We start from the raw sequence: 14,076 nt of genomic DNA, 5'->3' as shown, positions 1-14,076 counted from the left end.
GCTACAATGGTTTCTACCCAGCCTGTTTGTCAGAGATGGTGTCTAGGTGTTCTGCAGATAAAGCCCTGACAAAGACCTTCAGGAAGATGACTCTGACTCAGAGTGTGAATACAAGAAGGGTTGGCTGGAAGCATTCACTGCTCAAATAGCTGCACTGGGAAAAGCACTGAAGGCAGAAGAAAGCTTGGTGCTAGACCTCTTGAGTCAGCTCCCCCTGTCCACTGGCTGAAAAAGTGGCTGCAATATCTCCCAGGTTCTGATAGTTTCTGACACTTTGTATTTCAAATGTGAGAGATTAGTCATTTTTCTTTCATGGATTACATTTCAGAGTAGCAAAATAATTGGTAGAGGAAAGTTTTCTTTTGAAAAGAATCACAGCTAATACATGAGAAGGAATGATAGAGAAAACCACATTTGCAAAACTTAATGTGTCTAGATAATGGTCATTAATAGTTGCAAAAACTGTTAGATAAGAAACACTAGATGTTAAATTTTATAATAGATGGATCAGGCTGACATGACCTGAGTTCACTAATTAATCTTTGCATTACTAAAAGAGGAACAAACGTGACATTATTTTTCTTTTGATGTAAGGCAATAGAAAGCATTTAGAGACACTAAATAGTGTTTAAAAATAATATATCTAGTCAGGCCTCTATATCTAACTCCCAGTTTACAAAAACTATGAGGATGGAGGGTCATGTTAAATGACATCACAATGCTTTAATCAGTCAAACCTAGATGTTCCACAAGACAAAGGATTTAGTTGTTTAAAGAAAAAGAACAAATAGCACATAAAGAGGAAGAATTATTATATTTTAGGAGAGACTTGTGATACACATAATCTAAATGTAATATGTGGTCGTTGTTTGGATCCTGATTCAAACTCACTTTATTGTTAATTTCATAACACCTCTATTGAAGTCATTTTTTTTTAAGTTCTATCTGTTGAGATACTTACTGGATTATTTATTGATAAAAGATGACCACCACCTTTACTAGGAATCTGTGATATACAGATTCAAAGAAATAAAATATCTCCCCTGTTAGAGTAGCCAAAATTAAAATGTTTGCACTGACAATGGGAAGCAAAAGTGGGAGTGATTAAAAACTCATGCATTTGGTGAATGTTTAAATAGTAGAACCATTTTGGAGAGCAATTTTGTGATATTTAGCAAAGTTGAAACTGCGTGTTCTTTATGTCAAAAATTTCAGGAATTTCCAGAATTCCCTTTCTAATTCTGCGAGTCAGCTTATTTAGGCTGGATGGACAACTTCATCTCCTGCTTATGGATCTGGCTAGGCTAGGTTTCTTATTTAGATTTGGAGTCAGGCCTATCCCATGTTTTTATATGTTTTTAAAATATTGATAGACTTCATAGTTTCAGATTTACAGAAATGACACCAAGACCTAACATACACCACTCTCCTCCTGCACCATTTCCCCTAGTATTATATTAGTATAGTACATTTGGTACAGATAATGAATGAATATTGGTATGTTGCTATTAACTGATATCCATAATTTTTCTTGATTTCTTTAGGTTTTATGTATTATCTATTGTCTGTCCCAGGATCCCATCTGAGATATCATAGTAAATTTAGTTGTCATGTCTTTTTAGCCTCCTACTGGCTGTGACAGTTTCTTAGACTTCCTTTGTTTTCAGTGACCTTGACAGTCTTGAAGAGTACTGGTCAGGCATTAATATAGTGGAGGACGCCCTTGTATTGAAATATTTCCAATGTTTTTCTCATTATTAGATTGAGGTTATGGATTTTGGTACACAGGATCACAGAAATAAAGGGCAATTTTCATCAAATGATATCAAGGGTACATAATCTCAACATGATTTATGATTGTTGATTGTATAATGGTTTACCTTAATCGTCTGCTGAAGCAGTGCTTGTCAGGTTTCTTTACTATAAATTTGCTGCCTCCAGCTTTCCATACTGTAGGTGTTTCCTAGATTCCACATGGTACAGTATGTGCAGCCTGCACTTGAGTGGGGAGTTACGCACTTCCTCCTTTGGGGTAGAGTATCTGCATAACTTATTGGAATTCTTCTGCATGGCAGATTTTTCTCTTCTCTCCCACTTGTTAATTTATTCAATCATTTATTTATATGAGTATAGACTCTTTGATTTTTAAAATATTTGGTGTTATAGTTTAAAACTATTTATTTCATTGCTTATATTGTTCCAATTTTGACTATTTCCTTTTGTCTCTTGTGTTCCTTTGACATACCTCCGTGTGTGTGTGTGTGTGTGTGTGTGTGTGTGTGTGTGTGCATTTTCCTCGAGCATTTTCTTAATGGGCTGCAAGATGCTCCAGGCTCATTTTGTATATTTCGTGCCCCTGTCCTAGAATCAATCATTTCTCCAAGTGGCCTTGTTTCCTTATTGAAAAATAGAAAACAAGATCTGACTGCAACGTGTGCTCAGCGCTCCTATAGTGTCACTTCTTATGGGCTTCCTTGGCTGACAGAGCAAAGAAATATTTATGTATACTAATCCATATCTGTCCAATTATCTATAAACATTTCTATATATAATGAAGTGCATCTATATTACGAGTTAAACATAAGTTGTTACAATTTGGTACAATTAATGAATCATTAATTGGTAAGTCTCTAACTCTAATTCATTACCACATGGGTCACTATGGGTAGTTTTCCTTTCTTGTTTGTAATCTTCTGTTTAACAATGAAAACCAGCATCCACCATCCATTTACATAATTGTTCATTATTAGTATACACATACATCAGTGTCAGAATTGTTAATCCATACCACATGGGAAACAATTTTATTAGCCAGAGTACAGTGCTTAGGTGCAGTAACTTTCACCTTTAATCTTACAAATTCTACTCATTTCCAAAGCTACTTACTTCAATATGTTTTCTCTCTAACCCTCTTCAGTGAGGCTGTTTCACACATTTGTAACACAGTTAAATTCTCTTGTCATATTCTGCATTCTTTCCTGGGATCCCTCAACCTCCTAAATAATTTGACAAATTTGTTATACATGAAGGTTCATTCTTTGTGTTGTAAAACTCTATGAATTTTGATAAATGTATAATGTCATGTGCCATGATTACAGTATTATACAAAATAATTTTACCATTATAAAAATTCCCTGTGCTGCTCTCATCTTCTTTCTCTAAACCCCTAGCAAGCAATGAATGTTTTACAGTCTATATAGTTTTGTCCTTTCCAGAATGTCATATAATTGGAATTCTAAAGTATGTAGCCTTTTTGTACTGGCTTCTTTCACTTAGCATTATGCATTTAGGATTCCTCTATGTCCTTTATAGTTTGATAGTATGTTTCTTTTTACTGAAGAATAGCGTTCCATGATATGATGTACCACAGTTTATCCACTCAACCTACTGAAGGGCATATTAGCTGCTTTCAGTTTTGGGTGATTATGAATAAAAGTACTATAAAACTGTGTGCATATTTTTGTGTAGATATAAATTTTCATCTCATTAGTATAAATGACTAGAAGCAATTCTTGGATTGCATGGCAAGACTATGTTATCTATGTAAGAAACTACCAAACTGTCTTCTAAAGTGGCTGTAGCCTTTTGTATTCTCACCAGCAATGAAGATGAGAGTTCCCATTGTTCTTCATCATTGCAAGCATTTGATATTGCCAATTTTTTTGAGCTATGCTAATAGGTGTGTAGAGAAATCTCATTGTTGTTTTAATTTTCAGTTCCCTATTGATGAAATATATTGAGAATCTTTTGTTAGCTGATTTGTCACTTGTGAATCTTTGTTGAGATGTGTCTTCAGATCTTTTGCTCACTTATAAGTTTTTTTTAACTTAAGTGAGTTTTTAATACAGTTTAGATATGTCCTTTATTGCGAGTGTGTTTTGCAAATATTTTCTCCCAGTCTGTGGCTTGTCTTCTCTGTCTCTTAACATCCGTTTTATTTTTACTTTTGGGACTAAAGATGAGGGATGATAAGCTTCCTGTGATTCTTGTAATAATAACCGCAGAGCCAAGAGAGAATGGACTCAACCTTGTAATCACATTGGAAGCCCCTGGTTGTGTCAAGTCTGCTAATGTTACATTGAGTAAAAAAAGTCACATGGTCAAATCCTACATTAATGAAATGGGGTAGTATATGCAGGGAGGGGATGGGGAATAATAAATGCTTTTGAAGAATAATATAATCTGCCATACCATCTCGGAACTGATAACAGCTTTCTATTACCTTGTTCTGTGGTTTGTTTAATGTTGGAATCTTTCTGAAAGATAAAGTTTCTGGGAGACTCTAATCTGAGAAAGCCATCAAAACACATATCTTTTTTTGGCATAATTTAAATTCTTAGACATTGTTAACATTTATTAATGTTACTTATATAAGAATTCACCTACCATATTCCTTCTTGAGTCCAGTTGAGTATTAAAAAAAAGCTGATTTCTCCCCCACTATCTTTTCAGATTTACAGCATGCAATTCTGTTCTATAACAATTTTCACAATTGTCTAACAATGTTATAATAGATTGGCTGCTTACTACCAATTTTTTAAAAAGTCATGGCTTCTCCAGTCATTTCTTGCTTATCAAAATTATTTCATGAGGTGGTTTAGGCCTTGTATATTTGAATATGATGTTTGCTCCTTTCTACTTAAAAAACAACTTGGGTCACACTGTCTCATCCTGATAACTTGGTAGAAGTTGCTTCATCATTGTTATTCTTGTTGTGGTGGTGGCGATTAATATTTCATATTCTATTTTAAAAATTAAAATTTTAAAGAAGATCAGTATCTTTGACTATCTTCCCAATTCCAGTACATTTTTTAAAAAGTAAGTAATGTTATCAGCTTTGTACATTTAAAAAGAAGTAACTAACGCTTTGTTTAGTTATCTAACTAACGCTTTGTTTGTTATCACTCAAGACCATTTTATATGTCTTTAGTTATATACATGTGTGTATACTGTATATATATTATTCCATTTCTTCTAGAAAATTGATTTTTGAAGCAGAGCTTTTTCTTTTCCCAGATGTCCCCTCCTTAGGAATCTTTGGTTGATCCTTGAAGTTTGGTAACATCTTTAAATGTGTATATCTCCCTGTTAATTATGTTATGGCATTTTCCTGGACATTTTTATATACACACATACATATGTATACTTAAAATGGAAGAATAATGTTCCAAAATATGGTAGAAGAAAAAATTCTTTTCTTTCAGAGATTTCTAACACATTTTATTTTGCAGATCACTGATTTGAAGCTTTTGATGACCAACATCTCTATCAATTCCTGTAGAATGTCCAGTTAGTTTCAGTTACATAGCAGGCTGTTCTGTACTGCACACCATACTATGGCTGGGGGTCTGGTCACACACGTATAAAGGCTGCCCACTGGTTCCTGGAGCACGGTGTGTCCGAGTGAATGCCTCTTCCAGGGAGCTTCGTTTTCCCAGGGGTGGTTTCCTTTGGCAAGAAGTTGATCAGTTTACACACGTGGCTTTGGTGCCTGTGAGCAGGAAGTGTCTGAAACTTGCAAAATGTGCCACTTTTTCTCTTATGAAGACAGACACCTGAGAATTCAGTGCCCTTATGCTTAACGACAGGAATTCCTCCTCATTGGTTAGTAGGTTAAAATATAAGAAAGCCTGTTTTTAAGTAACACAGATTACACATTTTTAGATTGCTTATTTATTCTAGAAGTAAAAATTTAATTCAAGAAAATATAGGTCCCATGAAAGATTTAAGAGTTTTATAAAACCAAAATCTAGTTTCTCCCAGCAAATAGTACTTTAGGCAAAAAACCCTTTCAATGTTTCTAAAATAATACTAAAAGAGCATCTGATTAAAAGAGCAATTTTAAGAATTATACATTTATTTGAATAATAAGTTTACATTTGAGCTGCAATTTTGGGAATGCAGATTTTTAACACGGATCACGAAGAACGTGCCCAAAAAAAGTACTAGTGCAAAGGACAAAACAGTGCTAAGAATTAGACTAAATATAGCTCTTGCTTTGAAGAAAAAAGGCCTGAAATCACTATACAAAATATAAAATGTATTAAACACTACCATCCATAGAACAGTCTTCATTAATTATGTTTAAAATTATTTGCATAATTATATATTGAATTGTAAATGAGTGTTATACATGAACCTTCTTTTGGAAGGGAACTCCTTGTTGCATTATGAAATGTCTAATTACATTACATTGCAAAAAGTAGCCTTTTTTGCTATTGATAAAGAAAACCATTAATGGTATTACTGTAAATATGAGGAAGGCTACAAAAAAAGAAATACAGTTTCATTTTTTCAAAATGTTTTTCATGCAGTGAAGTACTTGCTGTGTTGAACCGAATTCTGTACTGGAGAATGCCCTGGGTATAAGACGCTCTTGAATGACAAGACAAGGCTTTTCAATTCAAAGACTAGAAGTAATCACGTAACCCTCTTATGACTGGGATACTGTCATGTGCCACTTACCAATGCTGTCTTTCCAGAAAACCATTCAAGATACTTAAAAAACCGTAAGACTTACCTGATAAACATACATAAAATGAAAAGACATCAACTGCTATTTGACATTGCTATTGGTAATGTCTGTCCTATGTGAAAGCACTTTTAAAAAGAGAGCACCTATGTGCAAGAGATAAGTGTCTAGAGATTCACAACAGTATCAGGTAACAATATAATTCTCAACTCAGAAGCTGACTCAAGATTAGGTGCAATTTCAGTTAGTGTAACAGGAAAAAAAGACAATGGATTTTATTTTGTTAATTGTATCCACTCACAAATTGACCTAGGGTCACCAGATGTGTAGACACCATGAGATTTTTGTTGTTTATAGTCTTTAATTGAAGTGATGATAAAGGAAATAGATCTATTTTAAAGCAAAACCAAATAGCTCTTTCTGTCTAGATTAAGAAGTGGCCCCAGGTGTGGGATTCACGTTTTGAGTGGCTATTTGGGTAACCTCAGTGATCCAGGGTTGGTCTGTGATTCCAGCTGCATGGTTGCCCTTCTCAACAATCCCAGTAATCCATCCTTGGTGGCCTCTACCACATTTGGGCAGTTTATCTCTGCACAGAGCCAAGCTGCTTGCTCATGTGGTAAACAGATCAGAATGCCTCCTGCTGTCTCTGGACATGTTCCATGCATGAGGCTGAACATGTTGCCACAGGCGTTGCTCATCACAGTCATCTTGGCCAGCACAGGAGCCATTGCGAATTACAAAAAAACCATTCCTCTGCTGCTTGGTCGGGTTCTGTGCATGGCCCCAAATCCTAATGCCCATGATGTCTGTGGCTGCATGGGCACTGAACGTGTGCATGATGAAGCTTTCCTGTTGAACTTTTCACCATGTTCATTATTGCTGCTTGGTATGTCAACGCTACATCTTCATGGGTGACCACTAGTTTAATTTTATTTCATTTTTCAAGAATATCCAGCCACTGCTATTTGACACAAGTGTCAGTGGTGCACAGCCACTGCTACTTGTGGCCCCAGGGATTTTGTGAACTCTGGTACATCCCTTCCCTGGCACTGTATTGTCTGGCATGATAAATTCATTGGCCTGTAGTTGTAGTGACTCCTCCCAAAACAATCCAGGAGGTTAGCACTGTTTGGCCACTCGTTACAGGCATTCCTGCTTCCTCAGCTTCATCTTTAAAACCCTGTATAATCAGGGGCATCACTTTATCCCTTTCCTGTCAGTCGTTCCATCATTGATGAAAGAAAACATATATTCAGATTGATTTTTAGTTCAGAAAATGTTTCTTTTATTGTATCTTTGGACATTTTTTCTTTTATTGTTCTGTTTCCTTTTACTTCAATAACACCTATTATATGTATACTGGATCTCATGTTCTGCATATATTGTCCTTCTTAAACTTATGAATTCTTTTTCCAATTTCATGTTTCTCATTTTGGTTGTTCAAAGCCTGTCTCAAATGTCCCTTGGCTGTTTTCAGCAGGTTCAATTCTACTTCTTACTGACTATAAATTGTTTTCATTTCCATGATTTTTTATTATGCCTTCCATTTATTTACTGATATCTGCCGGCTTGGTATTCATTTCCTTACTACACCTTATATTTCTTTTTTTGATTTGTTTATCTTTCATTTATATTCTGATTTCAATGAGGTCATACTTTCTATAATTTATAGAATATCATAAAAAGTCTTTTAAATGTTCCCCTGCTTCCTGGTATGACCTTGAAGAGCAGTCTTTACATGCCTTCTGTTTGTTATATTATTTTCCTTCTTTTTACTTGCTGTCTATACTGAACCCTAATGGATTATAAATTATATTTGTGGTGCTCATTTTGGAGCTAGCTGTTGGAGCAGATGTGATACAGGCTAGAGAAGTGAACCAGCAGAAAAGCAGTTTCATACAGGCTTGTTGTTTCTAAGGGCCTCACCAACTCTGCCCCAGGGTATGTGTGCTCTGTGCTCTCAGAGGAGGCTAGCAGCCCCTTGAGGAGGCAGGAATCTCTGTGTCAAATTGTTTAGTCCTGTATGTCGCAAGTCTCTCTCTCCCTCTTTCCTTCCTCTTTCTCACTCTCTCTCCCTTCAGTATTTTATGTGTTTATTTTCCTTCAGCTGATCATTAGAGGTAGCTGCAAGGCAGAAAACCTACCCAGGCCACCCCAGAATCTGGCCCCTTGAGTAGGTAGATGCCTACAGATCTCCTCATTTGTTCCTCTTCCCTAAACCTTACAGGGGTGAGAGTTCAGTGCTGGGTCAATGGCTCCCTCAAACCCTTGACCTTGCTCTCCTAAATAAGGGAATCATACTTTGGACACTTCAAGTCCTTGCTACATAACGTCAAAGGTTTTCTGTCACGCGAGAACATAAAGGTATGTGTTACCATGTTTTATCCTTGTGTCTTCCATAAACGATGTAAGTTTAACATATGGATTGTGGATATTTTCTAACTTTAATGAAGACGGAACTCTTTCTCTCTCATTGTGGTGTTTTCACTTGGTGGTATATGTGTCTTTATTTCACCATTTCTAACCATATGTCTTTCTAAATTTTAAAATATGTTTTTCTAAGTCAAGTGGGGTAGCACGTGCCTGTAGTCCCAGATACTTGGCAGGCTGAGGCAGGCGGATCACTGGAGCCCAGGAGTTCAAGTCCAGAAACATAGTGAGATCCCTGTCTCAATGAACAACAGAAAAGAGAAGATATATAAGTTTTCCTAAAATTTAGGAGTAAAATACTCTATATAAGAAACTTGGAAAAAAATTAAAATATAGAGCTAAATAAGTAAATATGTGAATAAACAAATAAATAACATGACCCATTACCTACCAGTATACCTAGATATATCAGTGTTTATCAGCTAACTTTTATTTCTTCAGTGAATGTCCATGGCCTTCTAAAGTCATAAAAGCCCTGTAGACAGGAAACCTATTCAAATTTTCTTTACTCAAACATCTAATTGTTCACCTGATGACAATAAAAACACAAAATACAGCCAATTTCAAAAGGGATTAATTGATAAACCAAGAAATATTGATTAAGACTACTAGTTGGCGATATAATAATTATTAATAAAAACAAATAAAAAAGATAAAAGTAGTTGCTTCGTGTGAGGAAGTGGGGAAAACGTAATGTGAGATTGCTTCTCAACTTAAGCTTTTCTTTATTATTTAATATTTTCTAACCATGTAAATGGGTTACTTTGAGATAATAATCATTCATTAAAAATAAGAAATCAAAATAAATTACATGTTACTGAAAATACGAGTTTTTCTGCCAAATTTTTACATTTTGTTAAGTGATTATCTTATCACAGTCTTTAATTTTCAACCATTATGAAATAGGAATTAAATAAGGAATAATACTTAGATCTCTGTTTTGGTTATGTATTTAAACATCACATTTCTTGACTACTGACACACAGTGCCTTATTTCTCTACTGCTTTCTGATTCTTTGAGCTCTACATGACATGCCTTATGTCTTATGTCTTCAGTTATATGAGCAAAAATAAACACATTTGTCATGGGATCATGTATATTTCATTGTCTCTTTCTTATAGAGTCTGTTAGGGGAACACAGAAAGCATCCTCATGCCCCCCTGGTGTTGCTGTTTCTGGATTTGTAACTTGGCTTTCAGAATATTCCCACTACTTCTCTCAGCAGTCATAGGAAGCAAGCCCTTGTCCTGCTCCTTGTTACCCAGTTGGAAGACTCCTGACTTAGGTGGGGAAAAAAAATGAGGCAAGTGACACACTTTCCAGGTCCAGATGTCAGACGAGCTTTTGAATCTCCTTGGACCAAATTTTTCTCATCCACACATCCAGGGTGTCAGACTGAGTAACTGGGAAGGTTTATTTGGACTCTAAAATGTTCAGATTCCACAAAAGGGTGGGATAATATCATTGTGTCACATACTCCTTACCATCTAAGCAGTGATGTCAGACGAGTCAAGGCCTCTATCTCATACCTCTGGTTGCCAAATACCTATAGGAGTTCACACAGACGTGCCCCTATGGAGCACTTGAAATGAGGAGGGCAAGCGGACCTGGATTTCACTGAAGAGGGAAAATGCAGAAGTAAATGATTTGGCTACTATCACATTTTGAAATATAAAGATGTGAGAGTATGTGGGTGTTGCTGGAGTTGGAAAAATAGATCAGTGTTAGCTCACAAATCCAATCTCTTTAAATACCTGGAGAGACTCCAAGCTTCCTGCAAACAAAACAAAACAAAACAAAACCACTTTCTTAACCTCCCCTTCATTTCACGAGCATCATAATTAGAGCAAGGTATACATAATAAGGAGCTCTGTAGGGTCAGATCAATCAGAAAAGCAGGAGAAATGTAATCCCCTAGTCCCTGCAAATACTGTGGCGGGAGGCTGAGGCCATCTTTCCACAGGTTTAGAGAATTCACTTATTCTTTTGATCAGGATTTTAAGTTCAAAGGATTCCAAAAGCAAAATAAAACAAAAGAAGAAGAAAAAAATACCCTTGGGATTTGCATTACATTTGTTTTGTATGCTTTATTGATTTCATTTTGTTCTTTCACAAACCATTTGAGGCAGGCACAAGAAGGATCACTTCCCCCATTTCACAGCTGGGGTGGCTGAGGCACAGAAAGAGTGCATGACTTGTTCAGTATCACATAGTGATTTTTCAAAGGCAGGACTTAAACCTGAGGTTTCTGACTCTTTGGCAATTTCTCCTGCTGCTCACTTTGTTGCTTCTCAAGGTCTTTCATACAGGTGGCTCAGGAGGTCGTATATACCAAGTGCACTGTGTGGGGCCTAGCAGAGAGTAGATGCTCAAGAAAGAGTAGCTACTCCCTTAGTTTTAGCCACTCTGTTTTAGGCCCTACATTCTATAGTGCAGGACCTTGTTTGGAAAAGTTTTTCTTAATGATCCCTGCCATGAAGAGTGAAAAATTAGACTTACCAAGTGCTGTATTTGGAAAATATGTGGGTTATGAAGTCTGCAAAATTTGCACCCAGGGGTAGCACAACTAACTCATTCTCACTTTGCCAGCCTTTTGCTCTTTCTTCCTATTTCAGTAAAACTTCTGTCAAGTATATTCAAACAAGATATGACTACTGGCATTAACATTAGTGAAATGTGTTAAGATTTGTCTTTCTAAGTAAATGAGAGAGCTCTAGTCATGATTTGGCATTTCTGGAATTTGCAGATAGTTGAAAATCAGCTTCTGGTCATGGATGCTCTCTATGCAGGGCATATGTTTGTTTTATTTTCTCTTTTTTTCCTCAGTTATTTTATGTTGGCTTTGAGGCTCAGGAGTCATAACACTATTGCATGATTAATTTTGTGCCTCTATTATGATTGAGTTTTTGTGAAATTAACTGTGCTGTTTCCTTCCTAGTAATGTCCTCTGATGAATATTTTATTTCTCTCAGTGGCTGTGTGGTCTGCCTTGCTTGATATTTTGAGGTACTTCTGCAAATAACAAGAGCCTCTGCCCCTCGGAGTACTGTGCCTTTGTAGGCAATCCAGAAGTCAGCCAAGAAAGCTCTTCCCTTTAAGAGCACAGAACATGTCCAATTTTTGTCCCCACAGGAAAGGAACAAGACTTCCCTGACCTCCCGAAAGCCATCAATTAGAAATCACAATAGCATCAGCGCAGAAAAGGGGACATAATTGCATCTCGCCATCATGGAGATGTGTTACCAGGCCAATCGAGTCCCATGTTTATCTGAGACTGCAGAGAATTGCATGGGTTTCCTATTTATTCTCCCCTGAGCACAGAGGTGGCTCTTGAATATTCGATATAGACTCTCTCCTGGAAGCTCCAAGCCTTGTGCAGCTGCCTGTTTTTCTAAGGAGGGCATAAGTTCGGGGACAAGAAGAAAAAACATGCTGAAGGAGTGACAGGTGCAGGTGCAAGGCACGAGAAAGGGAAAAAATGGAGCAGCTACTGATTGCTAGACAATGTGCTTGGTGCTTTAAAAAATTACCTCTTTAATTGTCACAATCACCTGGTAATGGGGTTATGATCCCCAGTCTACATATAAGACCTCTGGAGCTCAGAGAGGTTAAGTAACTTGTCTAAGGAGCCTGGTGTCCAGCATTCAAATATTTTATTAAGTCAATCATGAATGAATAAATGTTATACAGCCAATGCAAGGAGTGAATGAAGAGAGCCCCTTTTAACTCCATTTGATAGGAATAAATATTCTCTGTGGCAGTGGGAAGACCTAGCAGACTGGGCATGGGAGCTTATGGAGCAAAGTTGTTCGCATGAATTGCTGGCAAGATAAGGACAGTGGTGTGTCTCTGCTTTCCTGGTGCTCACTCTGTAGTCTGTGGTCTTTGTACGAAGTCCCAAGTGATGGCTCTGGCCACTCCATGTCCCACTGCATCCTTGATTTGCCAGAGTCATCAAGAGGTCCCCAGCATTAGCTGAGCTAGTGGATGTGATGTAGTTGTACATAATCCTGTGTATGGCCACCAAGAACTGGAAACAACTATCAAGGTCCTAAAAATTTTCTGCCTTTTGGGGCACTTGGAAGTAAGGTAAAGAGTGAAGCACTTTGGGGTTAGACAGCAAACATGGTTTTCACATGTAAGTGACATGGGGTGTGCCCTGCAATCCTGCTCATAAACTCATTTCTTTTTTCAGGCCCTGTTTCTACTAAATCTTGTGATTTTCCAGATTGTGCTGAGAGCAAATTTTATACCCCCTTTGAAATAATTTTGTTTCTGTATTCAAAACTTCTGTTATTATGATGGTCTGGAGGGCAAGCAGCAGAAAGTGCTTTCTTCCCCATGAATTAAATGCTCTTAGGCAAGAGGAAAGAGGGTGTGAGATTGTCGTGCCTGCTTGAAAGCAGGCAAGTATCTTCAGCAACCATATCAAAGCCTTCGGTGCTCATGGTGACATTAATAATAAATGATGAATTTCTTGCAGGCTTTCAATTCAGCAACATTGCTTTTCCTGTAGGTCAGTTCCAGTGTGTTTGGCTCTAGTATTTCAGAAGTCTCCTGTCAAACAAATGCAAAAAGAATTAGCAGTGTGCAATGGTTTTGCTTTGCTCACCATAAACTGCCTTTTAGCTTAAAAAGAAATAGAGGTACAGTTTTTCAAGTGAATCTTGGTTATAAAAGCTTCTCTGAGGATTACTAATCTAAGTAACTGCTAGAGTGGTCTTGAGTCCTCTTTTCTGATATTCATGGGCCAATTAGATGGAACTAGGAGACAGAAATTGGGCTAGTTACCCAAGGTGGGACTAGAAACAGGGTTGGTGGGCTTCATCTCTGCCATAGCAAGGGGCAGTTGGAAAACAAAACAAAACAAAACTCCCACTAATTTCTCTCCATCCCCACTGGTCCTGCCAAACCACCACTCTTAACTCTCAAATGACCATGCAGAAATCTAACTGCTCTTTCTGCTCACCCTTTCTGCTCCAATTTAGAAAGCCATAGTGAAGTTTTGAAACAAATGCCAACTTCATCAATTGACTCCCTGGTTGAAACCTTCCAATGACTTTCCATTGCACTTGGCATAAAATCCAAAATCCTACCATGGCTCCTAAGGGGCCCAACAGTATCCCTGGTCTCATGTCTGTGGCTCTCCTGTTCCATTACTTTCTGTTGT

At 37.1% G+C, this 14,076-nt stretch overlaps 1 pseudogene; it reads right to left on the bottom strand.

Annotated features, from left to right (window-relative positions):
* Positions 1-6,901: 6,901 nt before the first annotated feature.
* LOC105508810 lies at positions 6,902-8,676 on the bottom strand (annotated as a pseudogene).
* Between the last annotated feature and the right edge of the window lie 5,400 nt (positions 8,677-14,076).

The sequence above is a fragment of the Colobus angolensis genome, unplaced genomic scaffold (assembly GCF_000951035.1).
Source record: "Colobus angolensis palliatus isolate OR3802 unplaced genomic scaffold, Cang.pa_1.0 Scaffold168, whole genome shotgun sequence".
In the NCBI taxonomy this organism is placed as follows: Eukaryota; Metazoa; Chordata; class Mammalia; order Primates; family Cercopithecidae; genus Colobus; species Colobus angolensis.
The sequence above is the reverse complement of the archived record's forward strand: the minus strand, read 5'-3'. Positions and strand labels throughout refer to the sequence as shown.